Source organism: Palaemon carinicauda, chromosome 7 (genome assembly GCF_036898095.1).
Source record: "Palaemon carinicauda isolate YSFRI2023 chromosome 7, ASM3689809v2, whole genome shotgun sequence".
Classification (NCBI taxonomy): domain Eukaryota; kingdom Metazoa; phylum Arthropoda; class Malacostraca; order Decapoda; family Palaemonidae; genus Palaemon; species Palaemon carinicauda.
Window position 1 is genome coordinate 93,082,858 of NC_090731.1, and position 18,786 is coordinate 93,101,643.

The window sequence follows — 18,786 nt, forward strand, 5'->3', positions numbered from 1 at the left end:
TGTTAAACACAGAGTTGTGTTAGTGTGCCGTAAAGACAGTCCGGCTTGTGTGTGGCGACAGTAACGGTGTCCCATAATAATATTTATACAAGATAATTCATATATATATATATATATATATATATATATATATATATATATATATATATATATATATTTATTTATTTTTGGTGTTGGTGTGTGGTATAAGTTAAGTTTGTTAGGATTTTTTTGCGTTTATTTGAATGGTATTTATAGTATATTTAGTGTAAAGTTTTTGATGCTGTTGATTTTGGTTGGATTTATTATAGTTTGTAAGAAATATATAGTTTTAAGGTTATGTTATGTTTTTTGTGTCCTTTTGTCTAAGAGTCCAGTTTTAGATAACGTAAGGGGAAAGTATGTGTTGAGGAGACCATTGTCAGTAAGTGTGATTCAAGGGTGTGGGGGTTGTTTTTGCAACATCCCGCCACATCTCCGCTCCTATTCTTTATCAAGAAATATACGATTGTTATAGTTTCATTTACCCCTTTTTCCCTGAAAAATGAGAAGAATAATATATGTAATTATGTTATATACTCACTCATGCCTTGATAATATTCCTATTCGAATATTAACCTTAGTCCTGTCTCCGAGACCAGATCGATCTCTCCTCCAGGGAGAGTAGTAAATATTATTTACTTACCTATGCTTGATAATATTCCTACCCGAATATTAACCTTAGTCTTGTCTCCGAGTCCAGCGCGAACTCTCCGCAGGGTGAGTAGCTCTTCAATGATCGCTTCGAGATGTTTCTATTGTCCACCAGGACTTCCCTGCCAGAGGGGCAGGAAGCTAGTTCATCATAGAATCTCTGGTAAGGACATGTTCTATAATACTGTTCGAAGCCCTTGGCACTTGCATTAGAAAGGGGAAAAATTCCACGATACATTAATTCTCTGGTACACTTCCATCAGGACGTCATGGCTTGAGCCCAAAAAACGGATTTTGAGCGAAGCGAAAAATTTATTTTTGGGTGAGATAGCCATGACATCCTGATGTACCCTCCCGTCTATTCTAGTTCAGCCTTTCAGGCCCCTCCCTGACCTGCTGTATCATGGAGAATAGCAGAAGCTGAGCTCAGGATGAGGACAGACGTGACGTCATTTAGCAATGGCGCCCGTTTGTTTACGTCTCGAGTACCAAAAGCAGCCACGGATGAGTGTAACTGTGGAACGGCTCCTCAGTTACTCAGCCACCTTCCATATCGAAGTGTTAACTCTATATGGGGTGCAGATAGCTATGTGGCGTGTTAATACATGCGTCCCCTGTTGATATATGATATCCTAGAGGGAAACCTTTAGGGTACTCGCACCAGAAGTTAGAATTCTGTGATAACCTTTAGTTTAATTCTCTGGGAATATCCACTGTAGTTAAATATACCCTAGGAAGCTACTGAAGGAACCTTCCATCAGGACGTCATGGCTATCTCACCCAAAAATAGATTTTTCGCTTCGCTCAAAATCCGTTTCATACATGTCCCCATTGCTTTTGTATTGTCTTTTAAGGGGAGACTGACACCTCCTATACCTTTTAAGTCGATACTAATCTCCTAGGAGATTTAAGAGCAATCCCCCTTCCCTCTGATTAGCCTAGGCTATTCTCAGTTTTCCTTGCTGTGAATAGAGTTCTGGCAAAGTCTTACTGAGACGTTCCGTTTTCTTTCTCCTAACCACTGAGATGGTTTTGAGTTTAGAACGGGACATCAGAGTATAAGTCTGTGTTAGGCATCTTCCTGTCTTGGTGAAATGATTTCCCATGTCAGGTTAAGCTGCTCTTTCAGGAGGCTAGACCTCCCTAGACCATACTTGGGGGTTTTGTATGACAATTTCCCCTTCCTTGGCCTAGCAGACAGTCCTGTGCTGGTAGACCTTAGACCGAAGAAATTATTTCTTCACTGCCTAAGGTCTCTGGCACGAGATTCTGCTCTCCTGTGAGATGGTGTCCTACGGACGCCCTCTCCCTTGACTAAACCAACCTGGGGAAATGATTTCTCCTACCTGAGGTTACTCCATGAGACCAGAATCTCTTAGGTTAAATAGTGCCTTCGGGCATTACCTTAACTGTAGGACACCTACCCCCTCCCCTCTATCTCTTTCGTGTTGAATGAACCAACACCCTCCTGGCCGTCGTTCTACATTGACCCCATGGGTTATTGTAGGACTGGCCTGAGGTTCCCCGTCTGCCGCCACCCAAACGGGCTGCCGGCGGGTACCCTCATATTCTTTAGAGTGTTCTTCATTCCTCCCTTGGACTGCCTTCCATAGCCCTTATGACTGGGATATGGTTGGGTGGAAGCCCGAATTTAATTCCCCCTTCCACTTGAACCCTCATTCTGGATGCAGGCCGGCAAGGCTGAGCCCTTGCCTTCCTCCATCCTCTCTTTCTCTCTTACTTTCGTACTGGGCCATTTCAATTGTCTGCCGGCCGGCAGTTGCCCTGCCGCTGCCTAATGGGAAGGTCGTTGATCAACAACCCAAAGACAATAGACATTCAGGGACCGACTGCCGGCCGCTAAGTTGCCGGCCGACAGCCGGCCACCCATACCTGGTCATCTGCCGCCGACTACCGCCGGGTCCCCTTGATGAAAGGATCCTCAGCTGCCGGCCGGCAGATCCACCGCCGGCCGGCAGAACCACTGCCGGCCGGCAGAACCACTGCCAGCCGGCAGAGCCGCCGCCGCCGCCGGAGAGCCACTGCCGGCAGAGCTGTTGCCGGTGGTCTACCACCCAATTTTATGAAGACAATAATTGCCTTCAATAGCCCAGAATAGACCGGCATGTGCCGGCTTGCCCGGAAGACGCCGGAAGGCCCGGTAGGTGCCGGCAGGCCTGACAGGACTGGCAACTTGTTACCAAACAGTCAGTGCTGTAGCCCAAAGTTTTTCCAACCTACAAGGTGCTTCATGGGCAGCTTATTGTGAGACCATCACATATAAGAGAGTGATTCTCTCTTTCAAAAATGGTTATGATCCATTATTGTCCTTAATCCCCAATATTGAAACTGGAAGATTGTGTCAAGAAGACACTTTATATCATAGGATATCATCTTCCCCTAAGAATTCCTAAGAATTCTACTTTCAATATTGGAGGAAGTCGTAGCAATTGGCTGGACAGGAAACACATGTAAGTGTCTTTCCTATTTATAGCTTACCCTATCCAAGCTAATATAAATTATATATGTATGCTGAAATCTGAGAATTTCACCGAATACTTATATGCTTTTCTTTCTTTACAGGAGGAGCATCCCGAGTGCGGGAATAGTTTTTGCAGGGTCCGTAGTAAGAACTTATACGGCCACGACATGTGCAGGACCCATGCTTGCTGCACAGTCACCAAGGGGGCTCTCAAGTACTGGGACCCGCAGGTATGTACAGTGAACCCTCGCTACTTCGCGGTTCGACAATCGCGGATTCACCACTTCGCGGGGTTTTCCCATAACCCATATATATATACATATCGCGGATTTTACGGAAAATTCGAAAATACCGTGAAATCTGAAGACAACCAAATACGATATTTTGTTACCTGTAATTCCATTAATACTGTAATTAGTAATATCTGTTCTTACTGATTGTTCATTGCATTACATATGATATATAATTCAGCACAGAAAGAAATAAAACACGAAAAGAGAATGTGATCATACGATAATTCAGTACTGTATACAGTACGTAGTAAAATTAAATCGAACATGAAACGCAAATCAGATGCAGTCATACCATATTAGAATGGTGTACTGTAATGGATGTGCTTCTTTTCCATGAATCTTTTGTATGTATACGTACGTAGTACTGCATCCTATAATATTCTTTGTTGCAAAAATCACATTTCGAATAAGCGTACGAGAGAGAGAGAGAGAGAGAGAGAGAGAGAGAGAGAGGCGTAAAATAGCGTACGTAAAGCTGTATTATTATTATTGTTATTATTATTATTATTGTTGTTGTTGTTAATAAAATTATTATTGTTATTATTATTATCATTATTATTATTATTATTACTGTACAGTATTATTATCATTGTTTATTATTATTACGGTATTTACTTAATCTACGTACGTTCGGTATGTGCGGGGCATCTTCTATGAGTAGGTAACCTACGCATCATAGTACTGTAAGACGGGTTGTGATTGGTTCAAGCGCTGATAGATGACGAATCAGAACTCAAGTTTTTTTATCTAGCCTGTGATTGGTGTTTTGCCCGCATCTCCTACCCGCAGCATCTAAGTTCTCGCGGGGCTGGATCGTCCACTCTCTGTTACCGCGTATCGCTGAGTAGACGTTCTTAAGTGTGTGAATCTGTGCTGTGTGCGACTTTTTTAAGTTGAACTTTTTGTTACTGTAAATCCTACTGTAATGGCTCCCAAGCGTTCTGCTTCTCTTAAGGCTGGTAGTGAGCCTAAACGCCACCGAAGGATGATGACGATAGCTGAGAAGGTTACGCTTCTCGACATGTTAAAAGATGGTAGAAGTTACGCGGCCGCCGGCCGCCATTTTGGCATCAACGAATCTACTGTTCGCAATATCAAGAAGGACGAGGCGAACATTAGAAAGACGGCTGCAATCACCTTTAGCAGATCAGCGAAGCGAGTCGTTACAACGCGTAATAAAACGATCGTACGCATGGAAGGTGCTTTAGCTGTGTGGATTTCCGACTGCCGGAAGAAGAACATAGCGTTGGATACGAACACCATCCAAACAAAGGCTTTGAGCTTATATGAGAATTTTGCTGCAAAGGAACCTAAAGACGACGACGGCAACCATGCTGAAGATGATGATGATGCAGATGATCCTCAACCAGGGACATCCACTGATTCCCAGCCTCAGAAACGTTTTTCCGCCAGCAAAGGATGGTTCGCGAAGTTTCAGAAACGCTTCGCCCTGAAAAGCGTTTCCCTGCATGGGGAGTCTGCTTCCGCTGACACTGCCGCTGCTGAAACTTACGTGAACCAGACGTTCAAGAATATTATCGCCGAAGGTGGATACAAGCCGGAACAAGTCTTTAATATGGATGAGACTGGCTTGTTTTGGAAGAGAATGCCGTCGCGAACTTTCCTGTTCAAAGAGGAAGCCAAAGCCTCTGGCTTTAAAGCATTCAAGGATCGCGTTACCCTCGTGATGTGTGGCAATGCTGCTGGATTTTTGTTAAAGCCGGGGCTTATTTATAAGTCAAATAATCCTCGCGCTTTGAAAAATAAAAATAAGAATCTCCTTCACGTGTACTGGATGCATAATCAAAAAGCATGGATTACGAAGATGCTGACCTCCAACTGGTTCCATCAGTGTTTTATCCCGCAAGTCAGCAAATATCTCTTAGAGAAGGGCTTGCCATTCAAGATCCTTCTCCTTATGGATAACGCTGGTGGACACGCAACTGACCTGTCGCATGAGGGCATTCAGGTTGAGTTCCTGCCACCCAACACCACGTCATTAATTCAACCGATGGACCAGGGGGTTATCAGGGCGTTCAAGGCCCTCTACACGAAGAACACCTTGGCGGACCTCGTTGCGTGTGTGGATGCTGCCCAAGATGACGAGGATGAAGATTTTAACTTGAAGGCGTACTGGCGGCAGTACACCATAGCCACATGCCTGAAGAATATTCAGAAGGCACTTAAAGAGATGAAACCTGCAACCGTGAATGCGAGCTGGAAGAAGTTGTGGCCCGATATTGTTTACGACGACAAGGGATTTACTCCGTCGGAAATCCAACACTCTGCAATACGGAAATCTGTGCAGTTGGCTGCCATAATTGGAGGTGACGGGTTTGGCGACATGACGACTGAAGACGTCGACGAGTTGTTGGACTGCCATTCCCAGCCGCTAACTGACGCAGACCTCGAAGACCTGACGAAATCGGCAAGTGAAGAAGAGAGTGATACCCAGGAAGAGACCCAAGAAAATGTCGAAGAAACGGGCTTAACATTAGAACGGCTTGCCAAGGCCTGCAACCATGCGAAGGAGTTGAAAGAAATGTTGCAAGAGTGGGACGAGGATATGGTTCGGTCTATGCAATTCTGCAACAAGATCGATGAAGACATGACTCCCTACAAAATGCTCTTGGATCGAAAAAAGAAGCAGCGGCAACAACTTCCGATCACAATGTTCTTCCAGCCTCGCAAAAAAGAGCCAGTTCCTCCTGCTAGTACGCCTTCGGAAGAAATTGAAGAAGTTTCCCTGGAAGAAGTTGAAGAGGTGTCCCAGGAAAAGACACCTCCGTCTGAAGAGACGTAAAATACTACCTGGCTGCACAGTAGAACACATCATCAGCTTCATCATCATCATTTCTACTGTTCAGCAAATTCATCGCCATCACCATTCAAGTTTTTCTTCAACTTCTTTCGTGGTGAGTACAGTAACAATCTTTATTTTTTACTTTAATATTCTTACTGTACATTCTAAAACTGTATTTGTGCCTGTTTTATAGTTTAGTACTGTACGTACTGTATGCATTAAGTTAAAGGGAAGGTTTTAAAAGTCTACATGTTGTAACCTATCATATTTTTTTTTGTTTAAAATTTACATTTACGTACGTAAAACAATCTCTCTCTCTCTCTCTCTCTCTCTCTCTCTCTCTCTCTCTCTCTCTCTCTCTCTCTCTCTCTCTCTCGTAAATTGTTTTCCTGCTTTGCTACGTACAATACTGTATAAATTATATTTGTAAGGTAACATATTTTGTAAATGCTTTTACTGTAAATACTGTATGTACTGTATCATTATTTATCACTATCATCATGCGCGTTAAATGCCTTGTTTGTTCTGAGCGTGGTTGTTTACTGAGCGTACACGCCGTCGTTTCAGGCGGCGTCATAAAGAAAAACATTTCATTTGGAAGTCCTAAGAAAAATACGTAAACTAAAACATTGGTAATAAAAAAATCAACATACAGTACTGTATAATCAATATAATCGATGCAAAAACTAACCTATACATATATGTGTACACTAAATGAGTTTGTTTCTTCATTATGATCAGAGATGAACGTAAACAAAACATTGGTTGCCATTTTTTATCGTGCTTTTTAGGTGTTTAGGAAACGCATGATATAAAATCGCCTTTAATATTTGTGCCTGTTTTAGTTTAGGGTGCTGTAGTACATGCATTAAGTGTTCTGTACATTAAAGGGTGGTTTGTTAACAGTACTACGTACAAGGGAAGGTTTTAAAAGTCCGAATATACATGTTAAATAAATAGGTAAATATGATGTCACTACTTCGCGGATTTTCACCTATCGTGGCCGGGTCTGGAACCTATCTACCGCGATAAACGAGGGTTCACTGTACCGTTTGTGAAAAACTGGTAAGAGAGGCTTTTGATGATCAAAAGTCCACTGAGTCTAGGGACGCAGTAAGGGAAATGCTGTGGAAATGGGTTAGAGGCTTCCAGAAGAACACTTCTGGCCCATACCTTCCTAACAAAAAGATGAGGGCTTGTCTTTTCCCTAGGGCATCTTCGGATGCGGTTATTCCCCAGGCTCGGCCTGAGATTCCCCTGGGTCAGATTCCGGTTGAATCTGAGGTTTCGGATGCCTTAGAGAGCATCCAATTAGAGGACAACATGTCAGTTGTCTCAGAGGAGACTGAGAACAATCTCCTAGTGAAGGAATTGGATCAGGCGGATGACGTTCCACCTGAGACAGAAAACGAGAAAGCCGAAACGATTTCGGTATCATCGGCCACAGTGACTGAGCCGGTGCCTTCGACCTCTTCCACTGCACCCCAACTAGATTCTATCACGAGTACGCTGCACTCGTTGCTGTCCATGGTGCAGGACATTCAAAAGAAATCGTCCAAGAAGGAGGCCTCTCTTCAGACTGAAATGCATCAGCTAGTTGCAACACGTTTGGCCCCGAAGATGCTAAACGTTAAGGATTTCCCCGCCTTCTCTGACGTTAACCCCTGGAGGTACGCAGAGCATATGCCCATGTCGGGGGGGAAGATCTTCCTCTCAGAAAAACTGGGTACTGTCCCAGTGGAGGAAATTGAGTTCTGGCCCGGCAAAGGGGCCTACCCGGATTGCTATGTCCATCTTAAGACGGAACCTGCATCCAAAGAGGAAACAGAGCCGAAGGAAACTATTGTCCTTGAACTCTCTAAGGCTCAGGCCTTATATACCACCACCTTAAAGGAGAGGGCCTTTACTAGCTCTAAGGTGCCGGCTTTCAGCAGGAAGCACCCGTCCTTCATTGCTGATCCTAAACGAGCCTTTCCCTTTATGGACAAAGGGCTTAAGGCAGCCTTAAAGGCAGTTGAGGCAGGGAAACCGTGCCCTACACTGGAGGAGTGTAGACCCTTCTCCCTTGCCTTCCCATCAGACGATGCAGACTGGAAGGATGTGCACAACACCTTCAGAGTTGGGAAGCTGGAGGCAGATATTGCCGGACTACAGTTCGGCGAAGACCTCCCCAAGCTGTCGTACTTTCTTCTGCGTAGGGAACAGGAGACAAAAGAACGTCTTGCTGCTTCCTTGTCTCTGCAGACTGGCCTGGAGACAATGGCAAGCATCCCAGATACCCCGGACATGTACATGGTCTTCGCCAAATCCCACTTGTCGACAGTAACAAAAGACCTGTACAACTTTATTAAAGCCCGAAGTGCTTGCAGAGAGTTCGTGTTCGCCTCGGCTGCGGTGAGACACGAACCAAGGAAGCTGATAGCTTCTAACATCTGGGGAAAAGACTTCTTCCCAAGTTAAGTGGTCAAAGAAGTCGTGGACAAAGCCGCCACAGAGAATAGAAACCTCTCTAAATGGGGCTTGTCCTCCAAAAGGAAATCTTCAGCTGACGAGGGTCCCCAGCCGAAGAATAGACCAAAACGACCTAAAGTGCCCTCTCGGCCTAAGCAACAGCAACAGCTTCCCGTGGCCACAGTGTCCCAGACGGTGGCACAACCACCCACCACCTTACAACTGGTGCCCCAAACACTGGCGACTCAGTCACCAGTGTTCACCAAAGTATTTGAAAGGCAGTCTACGACCTTTCGGCCGAAGTCTCGAGGTTCCTTTCGAGGTTCCTCCAGACGCCCCTTCAGAGGTAGGTGCAACAAGGGTGGACGTGGCCAAGGAGGTAAATCCTCCTCCCAGCACTCAAAGTGAGATGCTACCGGTAGGAGGGAGACTCTTCTTCCGGGATCGTTGGACCTTCGATCCCTGGGCCCACAGCCTAATCAAGAATGGACTAGGGTGGAGTTGGAGCTCAACTCTACCAACCTTCCCTCAATTCTTCCAACACTCAACCCCCTTATTGGAAGAATATGTTCAGGAACTCTTGAACAAAAGAGGTATACGGAAGGCAAAGTCTGTCAGATTCCAAGGAAGGCTATTTTGTGTTCCGAAGAAGGACTCGGAAAAGCTCAGAGTAATTCTGGACTTGTCACCACTCAACAAGTTCATAGTGAACTACAAGTTCAAAATGCTGACGCTTCAACACATCAGGACCCTGTTGCCCAAACGGGCATACACAGTCTCCATAGACATGACGGATGAGTACTGGCCCGTTCCGATCAGCCGTCAAGTTTCCCCCTACCTGGGATTCAAACTACAAAAAAGACAGTATGTTTTCAGAGCCATGCCCTTCGGACTTAACATAGCTCCAAGGGTATTCACCAAGATTGCGAATACAGTCATTCATCAACTACGCCTAAAAGGAATCCAGGTGGTAGCCTACCTGGACGAGTGGCTGGTGTGGGCAGCATCCGAAGAAGAGTGCAGGCAAGCCTCCAAGAAAGTGATCCAGTTCTTGGAACACTTGGGATTCAAGATCAACTTGGGTTAAATCCCGACTGTCTCCAGCTCAAAAGTTTCAGTGGCTGGACGTCCACTGGAATTTGCAGTCGCACTGCCTTTCCATTCCATCAAAGAAAAGGAAAGAGATAGCAGGATCTGTCAAAAGCCTTCTTCGGTCCACAAGGATATCAAGAAGGCAACAGGAGAGAGTGTTGGGGTCTCTCCAGTTCGCCTCAGTGACAGATCCAGTATTGAAAGCACAATTAAAAGATGCATCAGGAGTCTTGAGAAAATACGCATCAAACGCTCGAAGACCGATTCCAAATCGTCTGCGATCCCTACTCAAGCCATGGTCAGAGGCCAAAAACCTAAAGAACAAGGTTCCCTTACAACCACCTCCACCGTCAGTCACCGTTCACACGGATGCCTCGAAAGAGGGGTGGGGAGGTCACTCTCATCATCGGAAAATCCAAGGAACCTGGTCTTCCCTCTTCAAAACCTTCCACATCAATTTCCTGGAAGCCATGGCAGTTTTTCTTTCCCTAAAGGAACTGAAACTCCGCTGCTCAATCCACATCCGTCTGGTTCTAGACAGCGAAGTCATAATGACATGCCTAAACCGACAGGGCTCGAGATCGCCTCACATAAACCAAGTGATACTAGCCATCCTCCGCCTAGCGGAGAAGAAGAGATGGCACTTGTCAGCAGTCCACCTTCAAGGGTTCCACAATGTGACAGCAGACTCTCTATCCTGGACCAAACCGATAGAGTCAGAATGGTCCCTAGACGCAAGATTATTCTCCTTCATCTTACGCAAAGTCCCAGGACTGCAGATACAGTGAACCCTCGTTTATAGCGGTAGATAGGTTCCAGACCCGGCCACGATAGGTGAAAATCCGCGAGGTAGTGACACCATATTTACCTATTTATTCAACATGTATATTCAGACTTTTAAAACCTTCCCTTGTACGTAGTACTGTTAATAAACTACCCTTTAATGTACAGAACACTTAATGCATGTACTACAGTACCCTAAACTAAAACAGGCACAAATATTAAAGGCGATTTTATATCATGCGTTTCCTAAACACGCTAAAAAGCACGATAAAAAATGGCAACCAATGTTTTGTTTACGTTTATCTCTGATCATAATGAAGAAACAAACTCATTTAGTGTACACATATATGTATAGGTTAGTTTTTGCATCGATTATATTGATGTATACAGTATGTTGATTTTGTTATTACCAATGTTTTACTTCATTTTTCTTAGGACTTCCAAATGAAATGTTTTTCTTTATGACGCCGCCTGAAACGACGGCGTCATAAAGTACGCTCAGTAAACAACCACGCTCAGAACAAAGAAGGCATTTAACGCGCATGATGAAAGTGATAAATAATGATATTTACAGTAAAAGCATTTACAAAAGGGTATGTTATTACACATATTATTTACCGTATCTATATAAAATCATACAGTACATACTGTACGTAGCAAAGCAGGAAAACAATTTACGAGAGAGAGAGAGAGAGAGAGAGAGAGAGAGAGAGAGAGAGAGAGAGAGAGAGAGAGAGAGAGAGAGAGAGATTGTTTTACGTACGTAAATGTAAATTTTAAACAAAAAAAATATGATAGGTTACAACATGTATACTGTACTCTTCAGACTTTTAAAACCTTCCCTTTAACTTAATGCATACAGTACTAAACTATAAAACAGGCACAAATATTAAAATGTTAGAATATTAAAGTAAAAAAATAAAGATTGTTACTGTACTCACCACGAAAGAAGTTCAAGAAAAACTTGAATGATGATGGCGATGAATTTGCTGCACAGTAGAAATGATGATGATGAAGCTGATGATGTCTTCTACTGTGCAGCCAATAATAGTATTTTACGTCTCTTCAGACGGAGGTGTCTTTTCCTGGGACACCTCTTCAACTTCTTCAATTTCTTCCGAAGGCGTACTAGCAGGAGGAACTGGCTCTTTTTTGCGAGGTTGGAAGAACATTGTGATCGGAAGTTGCTGCCGCTGTTTCTTTTTTTGCTCTAAGAGCATCCTGTAGGGAGTCATGATGTCATCGACCTTGTTGGAGAATTGCATAGACCGAACCATATCCTCGTCCCACTCTTGCAACATTTCTTTCAACTCCTTCGCATGGTTGCAGGCCTTGGCAAGCCGTTCTAATGTTAAGCCCGTTTCTTCGACATTTTCTTGGGTCTCTTCCTGGGTTTCACTTTCTTCTTCGCTTGTCGATTTCGTCAGGTCTTCTAGGTCTGCGTCAGTTAGCGGCTGGGAATGGCAGTCCAACAACTCGTCGACGTCTTCAGTCGTCATGTCGCCAAACCCGTCACCTCCAATTATGGCAGCCAACTGCACAGATTTGCGTATTGCAGAGTGTTGGATTTCCGACGGAGTAAATCCCTTGTCGTCGTAAACAATCTGGGGCCACAACTTCTTCCAGCTCGCATTCACGGTTGCAGGTTTCATCTCTTGCAGTGCCTTCTGAATATTCTTCAGGCACGTGGCTATGGTGTACTGCCGCCAGTACGCCTTCAAGTTGAAATCTTCATCCTCATCATCTTGGGCAGCATCCACACACGCAACGAGGTCCGCCAAGGTATTCTTCGTGTAGAGGGCCTTGAACGCCCTGATAACCCCCTGGTCCATCGGTTGAATTAATGACGTGGTGTTGGGTGGCAGGAACTCAACCTGAATGCCCTCATGCGACAGATCAGTTGCGTATCCACCAGCGTTATCCATAAGGAGAAGGATCTTGAATGGCAAGCCCTTCTCTACGAGATATTTGCTGACTTGCGGGATGAAACACTGATGGAACCAGTTGGAGGTCAGCATCTTCGTAATCCATGCTTTTGGATTATGCATCCAGTACACGGGAAGGAGATTCTTGTTTTTATTTTTCAAAGCGCGTGGATTTTTCGACTTATAAATAAGCCCCGGCTTTAGCAGAAATCCAGCAGCATTGCCACACATCACGAGGGTAACGCAATCCTTGAATGCTTTAAAGCCAGAGGCTTTGGCTTCCTCTTTGAACAGGAAAGTTCGCGACGGCATTCTCTTCCAAAACAAGCCGGTCTCATCCATATTAAAGACTTGTTCCGGCTTGTATCCACCTTCGGCGATAATATTCTTGAACGTCTGGTTCACGTAAGTTTCAGCAGTGGCAGTGTCAGCCGAAGCAGCCTCGCCATGCAGGGGAACGCTTTTCAGGGCGAAGCGTTTCTGAAACTTCGCGAACCATCCTTTGCTGGCGGAAAAACGTTGTTTCTGAGGCTGAGAATCAGTGGATGTCCCTGGTTGAGGTTCATTTGCATCATCATCTTCTTCAGCATGGTTGCCATCGTCGTCTTGAGGTTCCTTTGCCGCAAAATTCTCATACAAGCTCAAAGCCTTTGTTCGGATGGTGTTCGTATCCAAGGCTATGTTCTTCTTCCGGCAGTCGGAAATCCACACAGCTAAAGCACCTTCCATGCGTACGATCGTTTTATTACGCGTGGTAACGACCCGCTTCGCTGATCTGCTAAAGGTGATTGCAGCCGTCTTTCTAATGTTCGCTTCGTCCTTCTTGATATAGCGAACGGTGGATTCATTGATTCCAAAATGGCGTGCTGGGGACGCAAAACTTCTACCGTCTTTTAACATATCGAGAAGCGTCACCTTCTTAGCAATCGTCATCATCCTTCGGTGGCGTTTAGGCTCACTACCAGCCTTAGTAGAAGCAGAACGCTTGGGAGCCATTGTACAGTAGGATTTACAGTAACAGAAAGTTCAACAAAAAGTTCAACTTAAAACAGTCGCGCACAGCACAGATTAAAGTTCACAAACTTAACAACGTCTACTCAGCGTAAGAGAAAGTGGCCGCGGACAGAGGCTGGAAGCTGGAGATGCGGGCAAAACACCAATCACAGGCTAGATAACAAAACTTGAGTTCTGATTCGTCATCTATCAGCGCTTGAACCAATCACAACCCGTCTTATATGATGCGTAGGTTACCAATTCAAAGTACAAGATACCCCGCGTATACTGTACAGTACAGTAATAATAATAATAATAATAATAAATAATGATAATAATAATAATTAATAATAATAATAATAATAATAATAATTTTATTAATAACAACAATAATAATAATAATAACAATAATAATAATAGCTTTACGTATGCTATTTTACGCTTTTGTTGTAGGATGTGTGTCTCTCTCTCTCTCTCTCTCTATCTCTCTCTCTCTCGTACGCTTATTCGAAATGTGATTTTTGCAACAAAGAATATTATTGGATGCAGTACTACGTACGTATACATACAAAAGATTCATGGAAAAGAAGCACATCCATTACATTTGTAGTACAGTAGTAGCCATCAGCAGCCTTACACCAATCTAATATGGTATGACTGCATCTGATTTGCGTTTCATGTTCGATTTAATTTTTACTAAGTACTGTATACAGTACTGAATTATCGTATGATCACATTCTCTTTTCGTGTTTTATTTCTTACTGTGCTTAATTATATGTCATATGTAATGCAATGAACAATCAGTAAGAGCAGATATTACTAATTACAGTATTAATGGAATTACAGGTAACGAAATATCGTATTTGGGGTCTACAAATATCGCAGTATTTTCGAAATTTCCGGAAATTACGCAATATGTATATATATATGGGTTATGGAAAAAATCCCGCGAAGTGGTGAATCCGCGATGGTCGAACCGCGAAGTAGCGAGGGTTCACTGTAGACCTCTTCGCAATGAGCGACAACAAGAAGCTACCCCGGTATGTAGCCCCGTACAAGGATCCTCTAGCGGAAGCAATGTATGCGATGTCTATAGATTGGAACAGATGGTCCAAGATCTACCTATTCCCTCCAACCAACCTTCTGCTGAAAGTCCTCGACAAACTGAGATCCTTTCGGGGGACAGCAGCAATAGTGGCCCACAAGTGGCCCAACAGCGTTTGGTTCCCCCTGGTAACGGAACTACACCTGAAACTGATCCCGTTGCCGGACCCAGTTCTGACTCAGCAAGTGCAGAAATTGACTGTCTCAGCTTCATCAGTGAAAACCCAGAACCTTCATCTCATGATTTTCTCGCCTTAGCGGTCAAGAAATGGTTCGGGATTTCTAGGGACAGTATTAACTTCCTAGAAGAAAACAAGTCAAAGTCAACAAGAAGACAATATGAGTCTTCCTGGAAGAAGTCGGTGGCCTTTGTCAAGGCGAAGAAACCTAAGTAGATATCTACGGATTTCTGTTTGTCCTTCTTCATCCATCTTCATGAACAAGGTTTAGCAGCCAATACGATTACTACATGTAAATCTGCCCTGGCCAGACCAATGCTTTACGCCTTCCAGGTAGACTTTTCCAATGAAATCTTCAACAAGATCCCTAAAGCCTGCGCTAAACTTCGGCCCGCAGCTCCTCCTAAGCCCATTTCATGGTCTTTGGACAAAGTTCTTCATTTAGCATCAACCCTGAAAATGAGGATTGCTCGCTAAAAGACTTGACTCAGAAGATGATATTCTTATTCGCACTAGCCTTAGGAGCCAGAGTTAGCGAAATAGTGGCCCTCTCGAGGGACGATGGCCACATTCAGTTCACAGACAATGGAGAACTGAACCTCTTTCCGGACCCGAAGTTTCTCGCCAAGAACGAGCTGCCCACTAAGAGATGGGGTCCCTGGAGAATCTGCCCTCTGAAGGAAGAAGCATCCCTCTGCCTAAAGGTCTATCTTCGTAGAACTTCAGACTTTAAGGGAGGTCAGCTTTTCAGGGGAGAGACTTCCGGTTCAACGTTATCCTTGAAACCGATAAGGGCAAAAATCGCCTACTTTATTCGCAGAGCGAATCCAGACAGTACACCCGCAGGTCATGATCTGAGAAAAGTTGCCTCGTCTCTGAATTTCTTTCAAACGATGTCGTTTGAAAGCCTTCGTGCTTATACTGGATGGAAGTCCTCGAGGGTTTTCTTCAAGCACTACGCAAAGCAATTACAAGAAATTAAATTTCATGTGGTGGCGGCGGGCAGTGTAATAAAACCTGCTGCTTGATTACTGTGAAGAACAGTGCACTATTTGGGACTTATAGTGAAGGGTGTACATGATAGGCTCGTAAGGCATATCATGTTGAGTTTTGTGTTTAAGTGATGACACTATAGACTGTTCTCCCTACACAGGTGACATTAAGCATAATAGACTGACACAAGTGCCAGGCATTCTTATATGCACAGTGTTCCTAGTAACAACAGAATGTATAGTGAAATATTTATATTTCCCTTAGTGGCTAATGTTTCCTTTTTCAGGTAAACCCTGTTATTACAGTTTATGCTTTTATGCAGAATTATTCAGCATACAGCGAAATTGAATACAAACATGATTTCTATTTTTGTAATAAACAATAGAACGAATCTTTGCATCTCTTTCGCCCCAAATATTCCAGTGTATGTATAAGTCAGAGCATCCTTGACTCTTTTGATATTTAAGTAAATATCGGAACTAAGATTCATATTGTTCCAAGCAAACAGACAAGATCTTATTGTACTAGACTGTTCATTTTACTGTTTAAGGTTTCCTACACGTATATAAACCTGTCCGTCTCTTCATCGACAGACCCGGGAGGTACAGTAACCTGTCCAAACCAATGCCATCCTAGTACAGACTATGCTTTATGTATATGTTGACACTAATATACGAACTGTTTGCTAGATTGTTCCTTGAACTCACAATTTTTCCTTGAGTCTACCCAGACTCTTCCCTGTAGGGGGCAGGAAGCACTGACATATTTCATGATCAGCTGATTGATGTATAACGGTAACATCAAGTGTCTCTAGGTCTAAAGACCGAGGAGGAAAGATTTAGCTCGAGATGAACGGCACTATTGAAAATCCACAGATACATTAATGCTCTGGTACACTTCCATCACGACGACATGGCCTGAGCCAAAAAAACGGATTTTCAGCGAAGCGAAAAATCTATTTTTGGGTGAGGTAGCCATGTCGTCCTGATGGACCCACCCTCTTTTGGTACAAAAGGATAATGAATCCCTCCCTATGGTACTGTATCTGCAACACCTACAAAGATACAAAGAATGACGGTGGCGCCTCGCGGTGGCGGATTTGCGCACTATTTGCAGAGCAGTAGGGAGCGTCGAGAGCGATGTCTCTGTAACGACTCTCCTTATTCTCGCCTCTCTTTCCCCTCGAAGTGAAAGCTCTATTTGGGGGCGTAGATAGCCATGAGACGTGTCAAGAATACGTCCTCTGATATTACGCGATATCCCTTCGTAAAATTTTAAGTGATATTCGCTCCAGGAGTTAGAATTCTGGATACCTTTGGTAAATTCTCTTGTATATATCACTGTAGGTCAAATATACCTAGGAAGCTACCTTCGAAGGAACTTCCATCAGGACGACATGACTACCTCACCCAAAAATAGATTTTTCGCTTCGCTCAAAATCCGTTTTTTAAACATATACAAGATTTAGTGTTGCACATATCTTTCGCCTTCTGGGGACCATACAATGGACCGTGCCTGGTCCATCCATGACACATCCCCTAACCAAACGTTGGGACCCTTGTATGCTTCTTATCTCCTCTGTTACCTTCGGGTAACCTCCCTCTCGGTAGCCTTACTATATCCCAGCCCCTTACCCAGAAATATTTTCGGGTAGGTTAGGCTAGATCGTTCTTCCCTCTTCCCTACCATAGTTTATGGGGGGACCTCGGACAGAACTCCAGCGTAACTATCGTTCATCCCAGTCCACCCTTAAGGAATGCCTTTCCCTCTAGGTATCGACTGAGACTGAAGGTGGAGGGGCCCTGCCCTTCCCCCTAGACTGCTCTTGGTTGGGACACGTCCCTTCCTCCTGTAGCCTAGCGATACGTCTTCACAGCCCTCCCTAATCCAGGAGAAGCTCTCCTGGTTTAGGTTAGGCTTTGGGGGATTCTGTTTTATTATAGTTTAGGACAGTACACCAGTGCTGTTCCTACTCTGAGCTAACCTACCCTAGGGTTGGAGAGCGCTTCTCTCCTGCCTGGGTATTATAGCATCTAACAGATTTCCCCACCCCTTGGGAGCTTTAGGGTCACGCCCCCTTCTGCTCCCTCAGACCCCTACCCCCACTCTATCAGCTTGTGTCGGCTTGTCTTCACACCCCTGTCCGCTGTCCTACAATTCCTCCCTTGGGGAGAGTTGTAGGTTAAGCTGTGCTCTACTGCTTGGCTGGCCGCTCTGCTACACTTCCCCCTCATAGTCGAACTATAGGGTAGTGTTGGTAGTCGGCCTGCCGGCGGAAGATCAACCCCCAATTTTTGAGTGTCCTCTGATCCTCCCTTGGATTACCATAGGCATCCAGCCGTCTGCCGGCTCCCTGCCGCCGGGTGATAGGCATATCCCCCCCTATCATGAGAGCACTCCTTCTGGAGGGAAGCCGGTCGGGTATCGGACATTACCCTTCCCCACTCCCTCCTTATCTTTCTCTCTTCTATCATGGTGCCGGTCCACTGCCGCCTCCGCCAGCCGGAGCTAGCCGCCGGCACCCCAGTTTACTTTCCTACTTCATAGGATGTTCCTATCTGAGGATTACCTAAGGTGACAACCTGCCGGCTGCCAGGGGCCGCCGCCCCTTGCCGCCGCTAGCCGCCGGCACCCCAGGTAACTTTCCTACTTCATAGGATGTTCCTATCTGAGGATTACCTAAGGCGACAACCTGCCGGGGGCCGCCGCCCCTTACCGCCGCTGCCGCCGACTTCTCAGACAACCTTCCATCTTATGTACCCAGCTAGGTTCACCAACACCGACAGCCTGCCGGCTGCCGGAGGCCACCGCCCTGCCGGCGACCTTCCGCCATGCCGGCGGTCGCCCTTATAGGTGTCTCCTACCTCTCTGCTGCTCAGTGTGTAGCCTGAGATGGATTCACCCCGCCGGACCGGCCTCCGGCTTGCTGGCGACGCTCCTGCGTCTTCCATGGACAAGCACCCCTTCCCTCCGGCTGCCAGCCCCGTGCCGGCAGTCGACCTATACAGCCATATAG